General features: G+C 36.2%; 1 protein-coding gene across 3 annotated transcripts in view; it reads left to right on the forward strand.

The window, feature by feature from the left end:
• WNK1 (WNK lysine deficient protein kinase 1) overlaps positions 1 to 25184 on the forward strand; it is a 158781-nt gene that overhangs the window by 79174 nt on the left and 54423 nt on the right. The window lies entirely within an intron of this gene.

Genomic DNA, 25184 nt, shown 5'->3' on the forward strand with positions numbered 1-25184 from the left:
GCCTCGGCCTCCCAGAGTGCTAGGATTACAGGCGTGAGCCACCGCGCCCGGCCTGCTTTTTATTCTTATTGCTTTAAATTCTTTACTTCTTTAAAATATATTAATCTTATCTCTGTAGTGTTTCTGGATAACTTCACCCTTATCTGTGTTACTTTTCCAAATAAAAAATGTCTCAATGCTAATAAATGTGATATTTTCTAAATCCCTGCTATGTACTATGCCCAGAGCTTTACACTAGGTAAAGGTGAATAACATATATTCCCTATCTTTAGAAAACTAGCTCTGATATAGAAGATAAATGTGTAAGCAAACAATTGTAATTATAATATGGTGAGTATTTTAATGAAGACAAGCACTAGGAACAGTGGAGGAACAATAGTTAACTCTACTGTGGATTAGAGAAGGTTTCACAAAAAGTATGAACTGTCAAAAAGGAAGAAGGGGCAATAAGAGTGTGAGCCTATTCTAAAAAGTGAGAATAAGATGTACATGAATGCTGAAGTGCCAAACACCATAGTACAATTGAAGAAGGTGAATCTGTTGTCTTGTGTTTGGAACGGAGGGACAAATCAATCACTCCAAATCCTGTCTCTCATTACAGGGCAAAGATTTAGAAGTCAGTGATTAAGAGGGGAACTTGTGACTCCTGATTAGGTTTTTTGCTGCTATTATATTGTTTTCTTTTAAAGGTTAAAGGGAATTTTTTTGTTTATAGGCTTTTGGAAAGAGTAAGAGGAAGAGAGTTAGGTTGAAATTACAGGGATAGGGGAAGGTGGGCGGTGGGCAGGTGGATAATGGATAGAGTAGTATCCAGAATTCAGTGGAATCACGAGTATGGTATAATGAATGGTAAGCCTTAATAGGGAAGGCTTTTTCCTGAGATGAGGTAAGCAGTAGTCCCTGACCTTTTTCGTACCAGGGGCAGCTCACTTCCTACTGTGCGACCCAGTTCCTAAGTTTCATGGAAGACAATTTTTTGTGGGATGGCAGTGTAGTGGGGTGGAGAAGTGGGATGGGGGAAGGCGGAGCTCAGGTGGTGATGCACAGCCTGGTTCATAACAGGCCATAGACTTGGGTTAGGGACCACAGAGGGAGATTATTACGATGGGTTTTGGAGGCAAAGTCTTGGGTTCACATCCCTGCTCTGCTTATTGTTATATCATCTTGAGCAAGTCACTTAATTTCTCTGTGCTTTGTTTATGTAAAAGAGATACCCTTACCCCTTACAGATTGTTTGGCACAATGCCTGGAACTGGTGCTGGTAGTAGACCCTGATTATTTTCTGTGAAATATGAGTTAAGTCATCTTCTCAAGGGTGTAGAATGAAAGGTGGCCTTTAAGGGTGATAAAGGCTTGAAGTAACATCTATGGAATTTTGAACTGATTAGAAAATAATACTAATTGTAACGTAGCACCAAGCCTCCAGAATTTCTTTTTAGCATTGATAAACACTTTATGTAAACAGTACATCCATTGTCTGTGCTTGAGTCTATGTGTCTGTAAGTAGAAAAGAGCACATTTTTGTCTGACTTTATTTCTTGTGACAAACTATAATAGCTTAGATTGCTTTATTAGTTCTCAATTGTCTATATTCCATATTCTGTGTACCAGTATTTGAAGAATCGAGTATATTAATTTTATTTAGTGTCCTTTCCACTTGACAAGTTTCATCTATTTTTCCATGAATATTTACTAATTATAAACTGTGACCAAGCACTATACTATATACTGAGGACATACCAAGGCTAATGTTGTGCCTCACATGGAACTTACATTCACTTGTTTGAGAAAAGTTGCTAACTCTGTAAGAATGATAACAAGGTTCATGTCTAGAATAGATGGGAGGTAAAAGTAGAAACTGAACTGGGTTTATTGCTATGGCGCAGTGAATTCAATCATTCCCTTTTTTTTTTTTTGAGACACAGTCTTGCTCTGTTGCCTGGGCTAGAGTGCCGTGGCGTCAGCCTAGCTCACAGCAACCTCAAACTCCTGGGCTTAAGCGATCCTCCTGCCTCAGCCTCCCGAGTAGCTGGGACTACAGGCATGTGCCACCACGCCCGGCTAATTTTTTTTATGTGTATTTTTTTTAGTTGGCCAGATAATTTCTTTCTACTTTTAGTAGAGACGGGGTCTCGCTCTTGCTCAGGCTGGTCTCGAACTCCTGACCTCAAGCTATCCACCCGCCTCGGCCTCCCAGAGTGCTAGGATTACAGGCGTGAGCCACCACATCCGGCCTCATTCATTCTTTTTGCCTGAAATGTATGACTAGATCCCAATGCAATCTGATTTTTTAAATTAAAATGAGTAACTAAGTAATAAGGGAGGAAATACAAGCTAATAGATTCAAAAGTTAGGAAAAATTAACAGAAGTTGCTATGGATCAAAGTAGATTTAGAGATCGACATGCTATATGATGTATTTATCTAGGTGATCTCTGAAATGTCTTCTATCTTAGTAGATTCCTGATGTTTCAGAATGGTTTGACTTAAGGGTTTCTGCCACAAGATTGGGAGGATAATATCAATAACTAGCTTTATTAAATTTAATGAGGCCCAAATACATTGTTTGAACATAAATTCCAAAATCTGTTATTGGGATATATTTGAAGAATTTACTTTTTTTTTTTTTTTTTTTTAACTCTCACAGCTTTTCAGTAAAATAGTAAATAAATACATGACATATATACAGATGACTATCTTGATATTGAAACTTATGAATCTGATTACGTAATCAACTAATAGGCTTTCACTTGTCCTTAAAGTCTGTAGTAAGTTTTGTTTTATAAGTTTGTTAATCTAATATTTTGTATTTATTGCTTTTATTAAATATCCAAGGACGTTTAGGGATTTGATTGATTGATTCTCTGTATGGCATAATGTGCCAGATCAGAGTATTGATTAGGAATAATTTTCTTTTTTACTGTATGTGCATATTAAAAGTATATATTTAGAGCTTCTTTAACAGTTCTATTGAGATATTTTATATACCATATAATTCACCCATTTAAAGTGTATAATTCAGTGGTTTTAGTATCTTCACAGTTATATACAACCACCACCACAGTCAACTTTAAAATAATTTTTTTCTACCTGAGAAAGAAATCCTGTACCCATTAACAATCGCTCCTCTATACCTACATTCCCCCCAGCCCTAAGCAACTATTAATCTGTTTCTATCTCTATAGACTTCCCTATGCTGGACATCTCATATAAGTGGAATCATATAATATATGGCCTTTTATGACTATAGTATATTATTTTCAAGATTCATCCAGGTTGTAGCCAGTATTTGTGCTTCATTCCTTTTAAGGCAGAGTAGTAATATTCCATTGTTTGTACACACCACAATTTGTTTAGCCATTTATCTGTTGGTGGACATTTGGACTGTTTCTACCTTTTGGCTGTTGCGATTAGAGCTGCAATAAATACTCAGGTACAGGTTTTTGTTTTCACTTCTTTCAGATGTATACCTGGGAGTAGAATTGCTGAGTTTATATGCTAACTCTCTGTTTAACCATTTGAGGAACTGCCACCCTGTATTCCAAGTGCCTGCACCATTTTACATTCCCACCATCAGTGTGAGAGAGTTCTAATCTCTCCAGATTTTCTTGTTTTCTCCCCTCCCCTCCCCTCTCCCTTCCCTTCCCCCTCCCCTCTTCTCCCTTTCCCTCCCCTCCCCTCCCCTCCCCTCCCCCCTCCCCTCCCCCCTCCCCTCCCCTCCCCCCTCCCCTCCCCTCCCCTCCCCTCCCCTCTTCTCCCTTTTCCTTCCCTTCCCTTCCCTTTCCTTCCCCTCCCTCCCCTCCCCTCCCCTCTTGTTTTCATTTTTGTTTTTGTTGTGGCTCTGTTGCCCAGGCTGAATGTCAGTGGCATACTCATAGCTCTTTGCAGCCTCGAGCTCTTGGGTTCAAGAAATCCTCCCACCTCAGCCTCCCAGTTAGCTGGGACTACAGGTACATGCCACCACACCCGGCTAATTTTTAATTTTTTAATTAAGAAAATAGTGGTGGAAGTCTCACTGTGTTACCCCGGCTGCCCTCAAACCTCTTACCTCAGCCTCCCAAGTAGCTTGGGACTGTAGACACACGCCATCATGTCTGGCTAATTTTTCTTATTTTTTGTAAAGATAGGGTCTGATTTTGTTGTCCAGGCTGGTCTTGAACTCTGGGCCTCAAGTGATCCTCTCACCTTTGCCTCCCAAGGTGCTGGGATTACAGGTGTGAGCCACCACTCCTGGCCACAAAATTTTTAATTTATTTGAATCATGTTTTAGTTTTGAAAGTGTAAATTTTTGTACTTCTTTTGTTAAATTTATTTCTAAGTAATGTATTTTTTTGTGTGTATTGTAAATGGAATTGTTTTCTTAATTTCAGTTTTGGATTGATCATTAAAAAAATATTAAGTTGTTAAGTATGAAATGTGTGATTTCCATAAATACTAAGTTTGACAGTTGATATCTCTGGCATTTCACTTTGACACTTCTTGTTTTATTTTTATTGTGAAGGTGCATCCTCAGTCTTTCAAATGCACGTTTTGGTTTGTGATTATCTTTCAAATTTTCTTTAGGTCAATTTTTTTGTGAAACCATAGATAAGTAAAAAATTTGTGTTATTTTCAAATATGAATTCCGTCGTGGAACCAGTGCAGCACAGACAGCAAAATATCAGCGAAGTGTTTGGGAAGAGTGTGGCTAATGAATGCACAGTATTTCCATGGTTTGAGAAGTTCCATTCCATTGATTTAGTCTTGAAAATGAGCCATGTGGGTGACCTGAGACCAAGGTGGATAGTGATGACCTGAAAGCTATAGTGGAAGCAAATCCATGTCAACCTATGCGTGAATTAGCAGCAAGGTTTGTTACTATTCCAACAGTATTGAACCATTTGAAACAAATTGGCAAGGTAAAGAAGCTGGATAAATAGGTTCCAAGTGAATTAAATAAGCATCAGAAGAGAAATCGTCTCCAAGCTTGCCTTTCTTTGCTCTCACAACATAAAGACAAACCATTTCTACACCACATTGTTACATGTGATGAAAAGTGGATTCTTCCTGACAATTGCAAGTATTCGGCACAATGGTTGGATAAAGATGAAGTGCTGAAACACAGTCCAAAACCGAATATTCATCAAAAAAAGCTAATGGTGTCTGTTTGGTGGCCCAGCACTGGTATTATCCACTACAGCTTCATGAAACCTGGTCAGTCGATTACAACAGATGTCTACTGCATCCAGTTGGACAAAATGATGAGGATGCTTGTGATTAAGCAGCTGAGATTGGTCGGTAGAGACGGGCCAATCCTCTTGCAAGACAGTGCTCGACCACATGTTGCACAAACACTGCTGCTCAAACTACAGGGGCTGGACTTGCAAACACTCTGCAATCCACTATATTCACCAGTCCTTGCATCAGCTGACTACCACTTCTTCCAGCCTTTGAGCCACTTCTTACAAGGAAAAATATTCAATTCTCAATAACCTATGGAAAACAGCCTTTCTTGATTTCCTCACCACTTGCTCTCTAGGCTTCTTTGCTGCTGACATAAAAAAGCTACCATTAAGAAGGCAAAACTGTGTCAATAGTTTAGGTGCATACTTTGGTTAATTGTAATCAAGTCAATTAATTTAATGACCTAATATTGATTTTTGTGTACTCATCTTGAATTCTACAACCTTGCTGAGCTAACTTATTCTAATAGTTTGGTAGTCGATTCTTTAGGACTCTTTTCTATATATAAGATATCATCTGTCAGTAGAGTTAGTTTTTTTCCCGATTTCCAATCTGGATGCCTTTTACTTTTTTTTTTTTTCCCCCCCACCTTATTGTCCTGGCTAGAATTTCCAGTACAATGTTAAATAGACATGGTGAAAGTAGAAATCTTTATCTTGTTCTTGATCTCAAGGGGAAGGCATCCAGTCTTTGGGGGATGTTTTATAGATGACTTTTATCATGTTGAGGAAAATCCCTTCTGTTCTTAGCTTGTTGAGAGTTTTAAGTACTCTATATGTGATTCTTACTGAATTTTGAAATCTTAAAAAAATAAGGTTTGGCAAGGTCTGATGAGAAGATAATTGAGAAAAATGGCTGACTCTTAGCTTCGTCAGCAGAGGTTTGGGGATAACGTTGAAGAAATAAAACTGAGACTGTGAAGAGGCTGGCTTCTGGAAGAATTTTCTAATGAGAAGAAAGAAACCATCAGATTCTACTCCCATTGTAATTAAATGATGTATTCGAGAGAAAATGAATACACAGTTCTCACCTGATTCAGTAAAATAACCAATAAAAGGTTTCTTGTTTTTAGAAATTAATTATAGGAATAATAGATAAAATTTCATAAGTAAATTACTTTTGTGTAATTACTTTTGCTAGAGTGATTTACCTTTTTTCATTAGTTGGTTGGGATTTTATTTCCTTTTAATAGCTATTCTGATTTTGCTAGAAATGACCGAATGGTTCAGAATTAAAACATTGAATTGAAAAAGTCTGAACCATCCAATTGTCTTTAATGGAGCTTGTACAAATCCTTATTTGAGACCAAATATGTGAATTTAATCCTTTATCACATGTTGCGATACACCAAGCTTACCTTACCAATTTCATACACATTGGTTGATTTTTTTTTACCTAACTTTCAGGGAAGGGTTGGGAGTGGGGGGTGTGGAGGGACACAGGAAAATATATACTCTTAGAATTTAAATTGCTTCACCCAGTATGTATAGCTATTGTATTTGTTTCCTAGGGCTAGTACCATGAAGTGCCACAAATTGGGTGGCTTAAAATAACAAATTTATTATCTTATGGTTCTGGAGGCCAGAAGTCCAAAATCAAGGTTTCAGCAAGGTCATGTTCCCTCCAAAACGTGTAGGGGAGAATCCTTCCTTTCTTCTTCCTAGCTTCTGGTGGTTTGCCAGTCATCCTTGCCTTGCAGCTGCAGCAGTCCAATCTCTGTCTCTGTCATCACATGGACTTTTCCCCTCATGTGTCTGTGTTGTCTTCTATTCTTATAGGAACACCAGTCATTGGATTAAGGGCCCACCCTACTCTGCATGCCATTATTTTATCTAATTACTTCTACAGTGATTCTGTTTCCAAATAAGGTCACACAGTGTAAGGTACTATGGGTTAGAATCACAACATATCTTTTGGGGGGACATAATTCAACCCTGTAACAATTTATTGGCTCATCAAAAAAAATACTCAAGTCTCTTCCTTGTTCCAGACTTTTTTTCTAGATCCTTGGTATTAAATATCATTGGGTTTTTTTTTTTTTTTTTTTTTTTGAGACAGAGTGTCGCTTTGTTGCCCTGGCTAGAGTGAGTGCCGTGGCGTCAGCCTAGCTCACAGCAACCTCAAACTCCTGGGCTTAAGCGATCCTACTGCCTCAGCCTCCCGAGTAGCTGGGACTACAGGCATGCGCCACCATGCCCGGCTAATTTTTTTCTATATATATTTTTAGTTTTCCATATAATTTCTTTCTATTTTTAGTAGAGATGGGGTCTCGCTCTTGCTCAGGCTGGTCCCGAACTCCTGACCTCAAGCTATCCACCCGCCTCGGCCTCCCAGAGTGCTAGGATTACAGGTGTGGGCCACTGCACCCGGCCTAAATATCATTGTTAAGTTAAACACTGTCACTAAAGAGCTTACTAGGGGAAGAGCAACAGACAAAGCAGACAATTACCATACAGTATAAAAACAGTTATTCTAGGGATAGGTACCTAACAGAAGCACATAGGAATGGAGACTGATCAAGTTTTGATAGGTTAGGTCAGGAAAATAGTGTTAAAGAAGTAGGGAAGGGGCCGGGCGCGGTGGCTCACGCCTGTAATCTTAGCACTCTGGGAGGCCGAGGCGGGTGGATCGCTCAAGGTCAGGAGTTCGAGACCAGCCTGAGCAAGAGCGAGACCCCGTCTCTACTAAAAATAGAAAAAAAATTATATGGACAACTAAAAATATATATATAGAAAAATTAGCCGGGCATAGTGGCACATGCCTGTAGTCCCAGCTACTCGGGAGGCTGAGGCAGGAGGATCGCATGAGCCCAGGAGTTTGAGGTTGCTGTGAGCTAGGCTGACGCCATGGCACTCACTCTAGCCTGGGCAACAAAGTGAGACTCTGTCTCAAAAAAAAAAAAGAAGTAGGGAAGGAGTCAGTGTTGTATGGGAAATCTATAAGTTTGTATGTCTGCTGAGTTTGAAAGTAGGAAAAGGAAGAGCCAAGGGACAAGGGAGGAAAGGAAAACTTAGACTTAATACTAGAGCCCTGTGGGAAACATTGCAGCACTTTCAAAGTGAGTAGATGGTCATGTATGTCAGCAGTTACAGACTTAAACTTTAGAAAGATTATTGTGACTGTAGAGTGGAGAATGGATTGATAAGGAAAGTCTAAAAGCTGCAAATCCAGTTAAAAGGCAGTAAAACCAAACTGGGGGAATAACTGATGGTCTGAGGAGTTGTAGAAAGAAGGCCAAAGTGAATGGATTAGAGAGTTTTATTTTCTCTATGAATTAGAATTGAGTTAAGCTGTTTTTTTTTCCACTTAAGATTTATGAAAAATGTCTATTGAAAATGCATATATTTGGTAAGATCAGACAGAACTCAAACCTGATTATGAGGTTAAATACACAACTTTATATTTGAGGACTATAAAATTTACAATTTACATACAGAATGGTTTGTGTATTTTATTTACTAAGTTGCCAACTATTAACCTTTCTTTGTTTTGTCACACTCTAAACAGAGTGGCAAACTATAGCAAATACAGCCGGGTGCCCATTTTTGTATAGCCCGTGATGTAAGAATGGCTTTTATGTTTTTAAATGTTTGGGGGAAAAAATGGAGGAGAATATTTTATGACATGAAAATTTTATGAAATTCAAATTTTGGTGTCCATAAATAAAATTTTATTGGCACACAACCACACTCATTTGTTTTCATATTATTTATGGCTGTTTTCACACTGTAAATGGCAGAAGTGAGTAATTGCAACAAACTATGATCCACAAGGCCTAAAATATTTGCTATCAGACTTTTTTTTTTTTTTGGGACACAGAGTCTCAGTCTTTTGCCTGGGCTAGAGTGCCGTGGCGTCAGCCTAGCTCCACAGCAACCTCAAACTCCTGGGCTTAAGCGATCCTCCTGCCTCAGCCTCCTGGGTAGCTGGGACTACAGACATGCTCCACCATGCTCAGCTAATTTTTCCTATTTTTTAGTTGTTTGGCTAATTTCTTTCTCCTTTTAGTAGAAATGGGGTCCTGCTCTTGCTCAGGCTGGTCTTGAACTCCTGAGCTGAAGTAGCTACTTAAATTACTAGCTTTGAAAATTTGTAGATCGTCTGTTCTCTGTTAAGAGATCTATAATGTCTGTTTTCAAATGTAAACCCAGATCCCCTTCTTTAATGAAAGAAGTCTTTGGTATTAAGTTTCCTAGAACCTAGACAGAATAGTAGCACTATTTCCATATTTTTTCATATTCAAAGTGTTAACTGTTTTTTTAACCTGTTTTCAGTTGGTCAGTAGTTTTTTTAATTAAATTGAGATAAAATTCATATGTTATAAAATTAACCATTTTAAAGTATACAGTTCACTGGTTTTTAGTATATTCACATTTGTATGCAACTATCACCATGAATTCCAGAACTTTTCCGTCATCCCAAAAAGGAAACTCCATACCCATTAGCAGTCATTCCCCATCTCCCCCTCCAACCCAGTCTCTGGCAACCACTAATCTACTTTCTGTCTCCATGGATTTGGTTTGCCTATTCTGAGTATTTCACATAAACAGAATTATACAATATGTGGCCTTTTGTGTCTGGCTTCCTTCACTTAGTGTAATGTTTTCAAGGTTCATCCATGTTTTAGCATGTATCAGTACTTCATTCTTATGATTGAATAATATTCCATTGTATGGATATGCCACATTTTGTTGTATTCAACAGGTTTATTTCCCTTTAGTTCTGTAGTTGCTTCCTCCTTTTCTCATTGTTAAACTGTTTGAATCTATAGCTACCGCTTAATCCGGAGAGATATTGGGAACAATGTCTGTTCATTTGGGCTACTATAACAAAAATAGCAGAAGAGTTCAACAAGCTCCCTATGGCAGTAATGACCTCCTGGCCTAATCGCCTATCCAAAACTCCACCTCTTAATACCATCTCATAGGACTTTAGGTTTCAACATAATAATTTTAGGGGGACACAAACATTCAGACCTTAGTAAACATGAAGGAAGAAATACATAGTGTCTTAAAAGGTATTGTCCCAGAGCTTATTAAATCTTTGTTTATACTTTGTTCATAGTGCAGCATATGGCACACTGTAGGCACTCAATACTTTGAAGAGGCTGGGAGTGGTGGCTCAAGCCAGTAATCGTAGCACTCTGGGAGGCTGAGGCAGGAGGATCACTTGAGGTCAGGAATTCAAGACCAGCCTCAGCAAGAGAGAGAGCCGTCTCTACTAAAAAGAGAAAGAAATAAGCTGGACAACTAAAAATAGAAAAAATTAGCTGGTGTGGTGGTGTATGCCTGTAGTCCCAGCTACTGGGGAGTCTGAGGCAGGAGGATCACTTGAGCCCAGGAGTTTGAGGTTGTTGTGAGCTATGCTGATGCCATAGCACTCTAGCCCAGGCGATAGAGCAAGATTCTGTCTCAAAAATAATAATAATAATAATTTAAAGAATAAATGATTCAATTAGAGGAATCTCAAATATTGTCAAAGTTAGACACTATGTAAATTTAGGAGAGTTGTATTTACTCTGTGAAAGAGAAATGAAATTTAAGGTGACCTTCAAAATACTAACAAAATTACTGTACTAAAAAGAATTTGAATAATGGCAAGTGGAAACTAATGTACATATAAAAGCAATACATTATATAGCAAAGGAGAAACTGGTACAAATAAACAGAAAACAAGAACTTTAAAAAGTAGAAAAAGTCATTCCAGGACTAGAAAGGCGTTTGAAGAAGTCATTTATTCACATGCTGTTATATAGATTTCTTAAATCTCATAGTTGTAATTTCTGGATAAATAGTTTAAATAACTCTTTTCCATTATGGGGCTATGTCTATGTTTTATTTTGTTGAAATATTTCCCGTATTTTTTACCCTGTAATTACTCTCACTTTGTCCTTTGTTTTCTGAGATTTCATAGGGCAAACCAAATCATAATTTCACTTGATAGTTCCTCAAATATTTCAAGACTGTTGTTCTAACGTCATGAGTCCGTTTTTGTCAAGATGCATCATTCTTAATTTTTCAAACTATTCCTTTAATTTCTTGAGGCAAGGGGTTTATATGCATTATTGGAAGAGAGATGCTCAGCAATTGTTTTTCGTTTTGGGGGGTTCTTTTGGGGGGGGTGGCGATGGGGACAGAGTCTTGCTTTGTCGCCCTGGGTAGTGTGCAGTGGCATCATCATATCTCACAGCAACCTCGAACTCCTGGGCTCAAGTGATCCTCCTGCCTCAGCCTCCTGAGTAGCTGGGACTACAGGCACACACCACTGTGCCCAGCTTTTTTTTTTCTCTTTTTGGTAGTGACAAGGTCTTTCTCCTCCTCAGGCTAGTCTTGAACTATTGAGTTCAAGTCATCCTCCTGCCTTAGCCTCCCAAAGTACTAGAATTACAGGTGTGAGCAACTGCACTTGGCCCAGCAAATTGTTTTTGTGCCCTTGAGGAAATGAAATAAGGAGAAATAAAAATTATAATTGAACATAATTTGGTAAGATTATAAAACATTGCAAAGGCCTATTGATAAATGTTTGAGATTTTGTCTACTGAGATTTTTTGAGAAGGGATCAAGACAGCTGTCAGACTTGAACAATACAGGAAATGAATGAAAAATTCTGTAAAGAAATTGAAATACTATGGAAAAACCAAACAGAAATCTTGGAAATGAAGGAGGCTTTCAAGGAACTTCAAAACACAGTGGAAAGCCTCGAGAAAATGAATCATGCAGAGGAAAGAATCTCAGAGCTTGGAGATAATGCCTATATGCTAAACAAATCGGATGAAGAAAAAGAACACAGAAATAAGAGACAAGACCAAAACATACAAGAAATGTGGGATTATGTAAAGAAGCCAAATATAAGAATCATTGGCATCCCAGAGAGAGAGAAGAAGAAATTACACAAGGGCTGAGAAACTTATTTCATGGAATACTGAGAGAAAATATGCCTGGCCTGGCCAGAAGTCTAGATAGCCAGATACAAGAAGCACACAGAACTCCTGGGAGACTCAACGTGAAAAGGCAATCACCACACCACGTAATTATTAGGCTAACCAAAGTAAACATGAAAGAAGCAATCCTTTCAGCAGCAAGGCAAAAACAGCAGATAACCTACAAAGGAAAACCTATCAGACTAACTGCAGACTTTTCAACTGAAACTTTACAAGCCAGAAGGGATTGGGTGCCTATTCTTAATCTTCTAAAACAGAATAATGGCCAACCTAGAATTCTCTACCTGGCAAAATTAAGCTTCACGTATGAGGGAGAAATAAAGACCTTCCCAGACAAACAATCACTGATGGAATTTGCAAAGAACAGACCAGACCAGCCCTACAGGAAGTACTCAGACCTGCATTACACACTGAACAATGCATTAGACATTCTCTAAAGTAGAGTCACTCAAGAGTTAACGTCTAGAAACTGGACTCCACAAAGGCTCAAGGAGTAAAACAAAATAAGAATTCACCTGACAACGTGAACAGAAATCTACCTCAAATATCAATCCTCTCAATAAATGTGAATGGCTTAAGTTGTCATCTGAAGAGACATAGACTGGAAGGGTGGATAAAAATCCATAAGCCTAGTATCTGCTGTCTACAGGAAACGCATCTAACCCACAAAGATGCTTTCATGCTCAAGGTCAAGGGATGGAAAGCAATCCTCCAGGCAAACGAAAGTCAAAAGAAAGCAGGGGTAGCTATACTTATTTCAGATAAGATAAGCTTTAAAATGGCAAAAGTAAGAAACCACAAAGACGGCCACTATATAATGGTGAAAGGGAAGATCCAACAAGAATTTATAATTCTTAATATTTATGCTCCCAACCCAGGAGCACCCAGATACATAAAAGCAAACCCTGTCTGATCTAATAGCATGATAAACAACAACGCCATAGTAGCCAGGGACTTCACCCCACTGAATGAACTGGACAAATCTTCCAAACAGAAAATAAGCAAAGAAATAATGGACTTAAACAGAGTTCTAGAACAAAAGGGTCTGACAGACCTCTTCTCATCAGCTCATGGAACTTTTTCCAAAATTGATCACATACTAGGCCACAAATCAGACCTCAACAAATTTAAAAAAATAGAAATTATACCATGTATCTTCTCAGATCATAGCGGTATAAAATTAGAGTTCAATTCCAACAGAAATACTCAACCACTTCACAAAGTCATGGAAATTAAACAATCTGTTGTTGAATGACTATTGGGTCAAGGAGGAAATACAGAGAGAAATCAAAAGATTCTTCGAACTAAATGGTACCAGGGACACAAGTTATCAAAAATCTGTGGGATACAGCAAAAGCATTCCTGAGAGGGAAACTAATAGCATTAAATGCTCACATCTGAAAAACAGACAGCTCAAAAATCAACAATCTAATAAGCAGTCTCAAGGAATTGGAAAAGGAAGAGCAAATCAAATCCAAACCTAGCAGAAGAAAGGAAATAACTAAGGTCAGAGCAGAACTAAATGAAATTGAGAACAAAAGAACTATACAGAAGATCAACAGACTTGAGTGATTTAGCTTAGTAGCTCTCAAATTCTTTGATATCATGAATCTTTCAGACTCTTAAAAATTATTGAGGACCCCAAAGAACTTTTTTTTTTACTTCTGTTATATCTGCTTACCATATTAGAATTTTAAAATGTTTATTGATTGAAAAATAACATAAGCCAAATATATGTTGACATCAATAACATTTTTATGAAAAAAATATTTTCCAAAACTAATTTCAAAAATTTATTGAGAAGAACAGCATTTTTGCATTTTCACCAATTTCTTTAATATCTAAATAGCCAGATTCTTATATCTGCTTCTGGAGATAGTCTTATAATGTGCTGTTTGGATTGAAGTATATGAAGAAAATCTGGCCTTATACAAATAGGTAGTACAAAAGAAAGTAGCTTGCAGGCCACTAGAAAGGATCTTGAGGACCCTCAAGGGTTTCCATATCACACTTTTGAAAACCATCATTTTAGGTCTTTTATGTAAAGTACAGTCCCCAGAGCAGCAGAATGAGAATCTTAGAGCACTTTTATTTAATGTAAAATTTGACCCCATCCCAGGCCAGTGATTAAGTCACAATCTGCATTTTACAGAGTCCAAGAGTGATTTATATGTACATTAAAGTTTGAGAAGTATGAGCTAGGTCAGTGATTCTATAAGGTCCTTTCCAGTTCTGTGTACCTTATTTTTGGTTAATTATATAAAAAGTAGGCTATATAATGTAATACCAAAATGTTATTGAATAAATTATTATTCAGCCAAGGGACCTTTTAACTGGCATTATAAATTAGCAAATTGACTTAAAAATGTATTATAATAGCATTTATGTATAATTGCCCTTTTTTTCTGCCTTTTTGCTTATTGCTTTTTAAAAAAGCAAAATAGTAAGTCAACCTGTAGGAAAGATAGAATAAAAAGCTTAAAGAGAATGTCAATTGGAACTGTGTTAGAATCCTTAGTATCTATGGCTACTGTAGGTAGCATTGACTTGTGCTTTATTTTTCCCCTAAGCTATGAAAATTGAGTTCTGCATGCTCTATAGTCTTTTATTCTGTACCATCATTTACTGTACAGCTTGTCTATGAAATACTATCTTGATTTTACCAACTTCCATTCCCATCTTTGGTTTCTAGTAAAGAATAAAAAGGGCTGTCTTCTTTGTTATTTTCGTAAAGGTTTTCTCATGTTTTGGGTGCTGAGATAAATGTGGGGGTTTTCAATAAGTGCCTAGACAATACAATGACTTATATAATTATATAAGCAGTAATGATGACTTTGTTGAAATAAGTCTTGATGTATTATACTTTCTCTTAAGTGTACTTTGGATATAAATTTAACTAATTTTTTAAAATATATTAATGTCAGTCTGCTTAACGGTTGCATGTTTATTAAGAAAGCATGCTTGGTTATCCACTGGAAGAGATCCTAGGGCTCCTTAATACAAACACACACCCACACACATATCCCAGCCTCTCTAGATTTCTCGTTTTCATCCCAGGTCTACCATGTATATGCTGGCTATTAGTAACCAGTAGACCACCACCCTTGACCCCCACACACAAAGGACCTTCTATAGGTTTGGCACTAACTTAGAAAAAGGATACAAAGAAATGTCTATTTAACAGCCGAGGATTATCTTTTTAGGTCTGAAGATCAGAGAATGCTAGGCACTTGAACCACAAGCCCTAGTTCTCAGTTTCTTTTGTTTTAACAATTATTTTCTTATTTAACAGCTACTACTAAACTGCTCTGTGCGTCAGGTTAAGGATATAGCAGTGAACCAGATATAAACTTCAGTACTCTCCTAAAGCTTTCATAGCTAGTAGGGAAGTTAGGCATATTGCAGTAGTAATTACATTAAACCAAAGGAATACTGTAGACATAATGAAGTAGGGAGTTTTAATCTACGTGAGATTCTCAATATCCCTGACAAAGTGTGTATAAGCTGAGGACTTTGTTGGCTTACTGATAAAGTCCTCAGGGATGCTCAAAAGAAAATCTTTATGAAGGAATGAACCAATAACCTCAGTCCTGGCATTCTTCACCAGAAATATCCCTAGGATTCATGGGAGAAAGTCATGCCATTATCACTCCCTCTTCAATATTTCCATCATATTCTACCTCTATTTTAATAATTAGTATATTGATATTAACTATTTTACCCCACTAGAACTGAGCCTCTCAAGTTGGTTTTTTTTTTCCTCTGCGGATCAATTCACTACCACATATTTGACCCTGCAGTGGTACACTGTCATGCAAATAGTGGATGATAGCAACATAAATACGAATAAATATACATACTGTGTGTCAGATATTGCATAAAACACTCTCCATGTATTGTGTAGTTTAATTCTTCCAACAGCCTTAGGGAAAGTATAAATACTGTTATCTACACTTTATAAACAAATAGTCTGAAACCCAGGATGGCTAGCACAGGATTACCATCCAGAAAATAATAGAGTTCTAATCCCAGATCCTTTGCTCATATCAAAATGATATACTGAATCCATAAATGTGTAGTGCATTGTCAGTCTGTGAGCTTAGAGCATTTTCACCTGTGTAAGTGCCAGTGTGAAGACAGTAAATACAGACTATAGTTGAACAGTTGTATTCTATAGTGCACTGACGATAAATTCTTGTATGCCATTGTTCTGTATGTTCATTTTAGGTCTCTGCTTTACGTGTTTTGGCTCAGAGAGGCCTTTCCTGCGCACTGTATCTAAAACAGTGTTTTTAAGTGTGCACATACTTCTGTCACCTTATCACAAACTACATATTATTATCTAATGCCCCATCAGAATACAAATTCTGTGGGTTGGGGGTTGTTATTTTTTGTTCTTTGCTGAGTGCTGAAGGACTGGCAAGTTATAGGTGCTCAGCCAGTATTTGTGAAATGAGCTGCAGGGAGTGAAACAAAATTTTGTGTTGCCTATGGAGGAGATAGGCTTTGAAATTGGATCCACTTGAATTCAAATCCCAGCAATGTGTTTTCTAGCTGTGAGACTTTGAGCAGGTTATTCAACTTCGCTGAGCTTAAAGTATTTGTGAGGATTAAATGAGAAAGACAAAGTGCCTGTCATGTAGTCATCAATCAGTACTTGTTAGGTATTTCCATTATTAAAATTAACATCATTATGACATGTTTAGTAGTGAAATGTCTCTTGTTCTATTATTTTTACCAGTGACAATCAGCAAATTGTATTAATTTAAATGTTTAATGAACTTCACGTGGAGTCAAGCTTTAAATGGGAGAATGAGCTCACATATATTTGTAATCTTGTCAATCACCTTGCAGAGTGCTTTATATATAATATCTTATTTTAATCTTTTGTATCATGGTAAGAAGGTAGTATCTTCATTTCATAGGTAAGAGATAGGCTGAGGTTATGCATTTTGCTTAAGGATATGCAGGAGAAATAATAGTAAGAAATCAAGGATTTCTTAATATGACATTGATATAAACCTTAATAACGTTTTTTTCCTTTACCTTTTTTTTTTTTTAAACCTTTTTTCTAACCCCCAAGGAAGAAATCTGAGGGTAAAAAGTTTATGGGCTATGGGTAGCATATGTTAAAGGCTGGCATTACACTTGTGAGCCCTATATAAACTTCATGATCCTTGTTTAAGAGAGAGAAACTTCTTAGTTGCATGCTATACTTGTGATTTTGACCCAATTATCTTGAAAATCTATGCCACTGGTAATAAGATCCAAATAATAGTAGTAATACACTTAGCACAATTTTTGTCTGCTGTTAAAAGAATAAAAACTACAGCAAGCAATAACATCAACTTTTTATATGAAGGTTAGTGCATTTGAGGTTGGAGCAGTACATAAGCTTTCATGTATTCAGAGAGTAATGAACCTTGGGGAATCATGAGGTAAGCTAATTTCCCTTGATGGAGCTAGTTCGATTTGGTAGGGAGTTTGAAGAGGCTTGTTTTCCAGTGGGATCATAAGGTATGTTGAAATTCCTGTGAACTAATGGTTCATACCAGTAAGAATCTGGCTGAATCCAGCCTCCTAACAACCAAGTTAAAAATAATGGGGATTTTTAATTACTTTGTTTGTGTAATTTGACTTTACCACTGATTCCATTAGCTTTTGCATTGCAAGGTTTGAACATTCTGTCTGGGAAAAACAGAATTAAAGCTGTGAAGGTAAAATTCCTTTTAGTTTTTATATAACACATTGCAATTCACCTTACTTTTTTTTACAGAAACAAAAGAGACTGATTCCTGATTAAATAGGCATCGAAAAGTTGAGGAAAACTTTTTATTTATTCCTTTAACAGCTAGTTTTTTTGTTTTTGTTTTTGTTTTTTTTTTTTTTTCTTGCTATCCCAAAGAATATCCACTGAAATTAGGTGAAGCGGTCCCTTAATAAATTTTGTTCCTATACATCCAGTAAATTTGGATTATAAATATAAAAGAAAACTTCGCATATTATATACTGTATCTTGGGAACATTTTACATGATTTTCAGAGGCATTCCATTACTCTATTGTGATTTGATTAAAGGTGATAGCATTCCCAGTTTTGGTGCTAAAGAATAATTGTAAAATCCTTATTTCAGAATTCTTCAGAAAAGCTGATTTTACTTACCTACCCTGAATAGTAGGCTATAATTCACAAGAGTTCACAACAGAATAAAAACTGATAGGATATAGAGAGATGGTTTCCATATTACATACATTTTTAACAGTACTGAGTTTTCTGGTATCTTGTAAATACCTTACATGCTAAATGCAACAGATTCATGTGGGTACTTTGTAATTGCTGCTTTCTCATAATGGACTATACATGATTTGAGATGTATCTTGAAAGAAGCATAGCACTCGCTTGACTAAAAAAGGAGAATAGAGAGAGTATTCCTACTGGTAGAAGTGTTCATTAAGTGTTCAGTGAACAAGTAACTAGTTTGACTGGACTTATTTTAGGACAATAGGGTAGAGATGTAGGTAGAAGTTAGATTGTGAGGGATTTACACAGCACATTAAAGAAATTAAAGCACAGTGACATAAATTAGAAATGATATTGAAGTAGACACTGGAAAATCTGGATTGTAGTTTTTGCTTTACCATTGACGAGGCCCTTACCCAATGGAATATAGGTTATATTTATCTTATGCTAGGTGCTGAATGTAATGCAATGTATCTAGTAGATGCCTAACACCTATTAGACTAGACACTCCATTGTCACCTGTTGAATCAATGTATTAATTCTAACTTAGACATAGCATTTATCTTTCTGGGGCACATTTGTCTCATTTGGACAAGGAGGGACTCTTACTTAGGTTTTTTCCTAGATCTGTGATCCTATGGTTATCGTCTTATAGATGTGGAGAACTATTAACTGTTTTTGAGCATTTTAATCTTTGTGAGTTATATGATGTCAGAAAAGTGGAAATGTTTAAGTATCAGATGGTTAAATGGAGTCAGATAGTTAAGCTGGCCACAATAAAATACAAAATGGAGATGGAGAGGATGGAAACAATGAGACTCATCTTAAATTGGTCTAAGCTAAAGAGATATGAGGTGTTAGTAGTCAGGACTTTGGTGGTCACAATTGTAATGCAAAAAAAAAAAAAACTATTTTGAGAGATAATGAAGAAGTCACTAAAAATTGCATTTTGCCTTGGCAGAGATCTTTGGGTGTTATAGGAGCAATAAGAGTGCTAGTAACAGGCTGGGCGTGGTGGCTCATTCCTGTAATCCTAGCACTCTCGGAGGCTGAGGCGGGAGGATTGCTTGAGCTCAGGAGTTCGAGACCAGCCTGAGCAAGAGCGAGACCCCGTCTCTACTAAAAATAGAAAGAAATTAGCCAAACATCTAAAAATAGAAAAAATTAGCTGGGCATGGTGGCATGTGCCTGGAGTGCCAGCTACTCGGGAGGCTGAGGCAGAAGGATTGCTTGAATCCAGGAGTTTGAGGTTGCTTTGAGCTAGGCTGATGCCATGGCACTCTAGCCTGGGCAACAGAGTAAGACTCTGTCTAAAAAAAAAAGAATACTAGTAACAGAAACGTTTACTAGCTGTTTGGTTTTTTCTTTTTAACATTAATCTGTGTTTCATGAGCTCATACAGGATAATATTATAATAGTAATTAAATATTGTGGGAGAAGAAGCATCCAAAAATGACCAAGATTTCTATTATGAATCATGAAAATAATGGTCATACCATTGAAAGAAATGGGGAAATCCAGAGAAAGGCACTGACTTTGAGAGAAAGAGGAATTAGTTTAGACATGTCAGCTGTTATCTATATGTGAATGGTATTTTCATTGTATATATTGAAAACCCTTGATTTATAGAAAAGGTTGCTTTTTATAGAATTTAGCTATTTGTGCCTATACTACACTTTTGTCCCCCCAAAAATGCATCACTTTGGTTTTGTTTATTTGTTGCCCAGTAGGGTTTAAAACCTACCCACATATTTATATCTGATGGACTTTATGAAGCAGGGAGCAAGGCACCTGTTTTCTAGGTCTTTGATTTAGTTAAGCATAGTCCTAAGTAGGCTTGCTCGTACACTTAAATTCAAGGTAATGCTGCATTTTTGCAGTACACGTTGTGTTTCTGGACAGTACCTGACATCCTAGACTACTTAACTTAGTAGTAATGAATTTTGTGGAGCTGGAGATCAGTGGCAGTTGACTTTAAGATAGCCTGTTAGAATTAGTAGCATTTCTAACCTCTAGAGAAGTATTCGTACCAAATAGCTTGCAAGCCCTTAGCTTATCTTACTGTTTGTACTTGAAGCTGTAGCATACACTGTCTTAATTAATTCAGATCAAAGCTTACAAAATTACAAGGGATAGGACTTTAATCTGTTACCCATTATAACAATGCAATGAGCAATGCTTTTTCTACCATCTTTATTAATGCCATAAAGAAAAATCTTTCCTGAATCACTAAAAATCAAAGTAGTTTTTATTTGGGAAAATCAATGTCCTTATACATATTGAGGCTTTTAATATAAAGGAGAGGAAGAAGTAAAAATTCTTAACCACTTCTGAACACTACTTTTTTTTAATATACTATGACAAAGTGATAAGGCAGTTTACCTTAACATCACCACTTTTTAAATTGGATAAACAGAGGAGCTATTATCCCCACTTTTCCAGTAAGTTTAAGGGATATGGTCCAGGTCACACCAACTTAGTATATGTTAGGTTCAGCCGAGAACCCAGCCCCACTGTTGTGATTCCTTGTCCAGTGTTCTTTTGGCTATATATTCTGAGTTAACCCTTTGTTCATTTAATTCAGCCTCTTTTTATTTTAAAGCTCAGTTTCAACATGGTTAGAGGGAAGGGAGTGTTTTGATAAATGGATTTCTAGTATACATACAGGTAAGCCTCCAAGATAGGCTTTGATAGGTCAAGGAGGCAGAACCTGTGCTCCATGGTAGGTGGAGCATTGAGCAAGTAAAAACTTCATCTTGCTTGTTCAGGGATCTATTACTGTTGACAGAGAAGCAGAAGGAACAGTAACTGAATAGTTTCCCTGCTGTTCAGCATGTAGTTTTGTCTGAAAAGCCAATCTAGAATAAATAGATTGTTGGCTGAGCAGAGCAAATTTATGTCTGAGAGTTGGGGAAGCATGGCTAGTATTAAACAAGAAATAGTGCTTCTGTCTGACTTTGATGTCTGCCTTCCTTATGCTGTGGGCTAAATTTACTCTACTAATTTACATCATATTCATTTTCCTCTCATTCTCCTCTAATGAAAACAAGTCTATTTTGCCTTTTCTCATGGATTTTTCAAAGAAAGATTTTTGTTCGGTATTTGTCATCATAAATTCTCATTGTTGCTGTTGCCCTCAAAAGGATTGTGTAAATGAGGTGGGTAAGAATTTCCAATATATATAAAGGGTTTATTGTAGCCTTTTTGGTGATATTTGTAGAAAGTTTCAGTTAAAGTATTGAAATTGTTAACTGCAGAATGCTTTTAAAAATATTTAAAGTTCTGTAATTGAATTAATTTGTGCCATCTTCTGTGTGAGGAAGAGATAGGCTTTTCTTAATTCCAAATGACTAGAAAAAATTTTATCTTTATGAAGAGATAGTTGAATGTTACGCTAACACCTTTGAAACTTAAGCTTTTAAAAAGCAAGTGCTGACAATTTTTAAGATCTGGAAGGTTGAATCAGACTACTGTATTATGACTCACTTTTATTTTTCTAGTTAGAAAACATAGCATATAGAATTCAAAGTAAAAGTGAGTCTATAAAATGTGTGTATATGTTTTTATTATTTTATTCAAATAAAACAACATACTTGATAAATATTTATCTTATATCAAACTCTTGATTTGCCTTTGTAGAGTCACAATTGTTATTTTTTTTACCCCACTTAATATTATGCAGAAACAGGCTTTGTTTCTTGTAATGGATGTACACTAGATACTCAAGAAGTACTTACGTTTAATGAAGAGAAATAAACTACTATCCCATGTCAGAAAACTTAATATGATATTACTGTCTGAAAAGAACTTCTGTAAATTAGAAAAATAAGGGAAGAATATTTGTAGAGCCAGTGAATTGCTGGCTCTGGAGGAGTAGAATAAAAGGATTAAGTGTCCTTAACAAACTTTGGTTTTGTTCTGTTTAAGATATTAGCCCAATTTATCTACCTTAGTACTTTTTTATGTTTGTGGTTTTGAACCTCGTTTAGAATAGGTGAGCAATACTTTGCTTTTACTGTTTAGAATAGGACTCAGTGGGGCTAAATCAGGGAATAAGGAAAGTGGGTGATATTTGGAGGATTGTTGGGCTTTAAGTTGACCATGTTTGTTGAAATATATGAACTAAAAGAAAATAAGATGAAGTCTTTCATCATAAAAACGTTTTGTCATTACTTTGTTCTGTCCAGTGCTTAAATTTATGTTTTAGAATAATCTAGACCAACTTTTTAAAAAAAATACATTGAGTTCTCATGTCTTTAAGAACAAGAAACCTAGAGTATGATCAGTATGAGTATATCAGAATATCTAATTGTTTATTTTAAGCAGCCTTCTTTTTTGTGGGTTACTTTAGGGTCTGAGGTTTCATACTCATTCCACACAACTTTCACTTGATCATCTTTAATATACAATACCTATATATTCTTCTTAAATGATTCAGAATTCCTCTGCTAGGTATTTTTGATAATCCTGGCTTCCTGATGGTTGCTGTTGAAATTCCTTGTTCCATTTTTCAGTATCTAAGTGAGTAGCAGTAAGCAGTCTTAATCTTTTAATACCAGCGGCTGGACTGGTAAGGTGTATCTCAGTTTTACTGGCTACCTTGGCACCTATAATACATTTTTTAAGGCAGCAGTGGTATCTGAATATGTTGTATAGCATTGGTATGGAATTTTCTATACTTAAATCATGGCTATAGGTTGAGAAAAGCAGTATAACCTTGAGGTTATTATACTGTGCACAGTTACTGATTTTGCTGTATCATGTCTATTTTGTTCAACTATCATTTCTATATATAAATAGGAATTCCTATTTGTAAAGTCATGAATGCATATATGTTTGCATGGATAGGATTATGTTTGTTTTATTATCTTAATATGTAGGAGTTTAACTGCCAGTAGTCCAAATACACTCTTCTGAAATGTATGTGGTTATGAAAGAAGGAACATTTTTCCTCATCAAAAATTCTATATTCTCTTTAGCTACTTTTCTGTAACATTCATAACTGGCTTTACATGCAAAGGCCAACTATGTATGAGTGCCCAATTCTACCAAAGAGCAGTCATTCAGATAATTTTTTTGTTAGTAGTGAATATTATACAAACTTAATATACTCCATTTGAGATTGTTCCATTATTTTTATAAATCACATTTTTAAAGTTTATGTAATTTTACATGTTTATTGTAGAAAACTAAAACCAAATATAAAACACAATACAGTTGTCCCTCAGCATCTGGGTGGGATTGGTTCCAGGACCTTGACCTCCCATAGATACCAAAATGCAAGGGTGCTCTCAAGTCCCTGATATAAAATGACCCATGGTATCTGCATATTAAGCTATGGACATCCCCTGTATATTTTAAATTATCTCAAGATTACTTATAATACCTAATGCAGTGTAAAGGCATATAAATGCTGTATAAATAGTCATTATACTGTATTGTTTAAGGGATAATAATAGTAATCTGTCCATGTTCTGTGCAGTTGCAGTTTTTTCCCGAATATTTTTGATCTACCGTTGGTTGAATTCATGGGTATGGAACCCATGGATGCAGAGGGCCAACTGTACTTTGTACTACCATGGAACTTTTAGTATATAGCATTCATTTTTTTCTTAAAGCAGTTCTTATTTCTTTGAAGTCTGTTTGAAATGCCAGCTTGCTCAATTAAAGCAGTGTTTTGCTTCAGCAGCGTTATTTTCTTGTTTTCATTAGAACTATGTGAAGACACGAACAAAAGGGAAAAACTTAGTTGGATTTGGAAAAATAAGATAGAGAAAAATACAAATAGTGATCTTTGTAGTCTTCCCAGAAATCTTTTAAATATATTGGTTTAACTTTAGATTCAGCCCTGCTACACAGTTTTTTTGGCTCTGAAGTTAGCCCTAGGGGTAGAATTCCCCAAATCAGGACTTTGGAATAATACAGCAAATAATTGATGAGAATTATCCAACTTTGAATAAAACTATGGTATTTAAAGACTTCAGAGCTAATCATTTGATGTATTTCATTTAGATCTGTGAGAGATTACATGCATCTCTGTTGTTAGTAGATTATTACTAATTTTGTTTTACTATATCTGTCACTGAGACTAAGGATGATTATCATTTATATATATTCAGTAATTTTTTTTCTGAACATTTGCTTCTCCTCACTCCCTTTGTTTTATCTGTTCACAGACTTATAGTGCCACTTGGGTGACATCTCAGTGTAGCTACTTCAACTCTTAACCCATGTGGCCACTTAGATGGGGTGGGAATAGATAACGGTGTTTTTCGTTCTTATATTTTGTGTGTATTTTCTACACATTCCTGGAAATTTTATTTTTAAAGAATTTATACTTTATGAAGCTTCAAAACTATCACTGTGGTGCTGCTATACAGTATTACATATAATATTCGTGGTAATGAGTTTTCTTCCAAAATTAATTTACAAAGCTTGTCTTTCATTTTGGTCTGATATATTGCTTTTCATTTTATGTTTAATTTGTGCAAACAATTTGCCTATTAGTTATCCTGCCAAAATAATACAAATCCTCAACTCTTTCTGTACTAGTTGAGTTTGTTAAAGAGTACTATGATAATGTAATGCCTGCCAAACTAAGCATGTGAATTCATGCCCACACATAGGTTCAATATTCAAAATAGTGAAATACTGTACTGATTAATATGTTAGGGAACAAGGTTGAACAAAAGATCTTCTAAAGCAATTAGAACATTTGGCCTTATTTTTAGCCAATAACTTCCTTTACTGAAACAGAACAGAAAATATTAACACCAGCCTAAA

Source organism: Eulemur rufifrons, chromosome 16 (assembly GCF_041146395.1).
Source record: "Eulemur rufifrons isolate Redbay chromosome 16, OSU_ERuf_1, whole genome shotgun sequence".
NCBI lineage: Eukaryota > Metazoa > Chordata > Mammalia > Primates > Lemuridae > Eulemur > Eulemur rufifrons.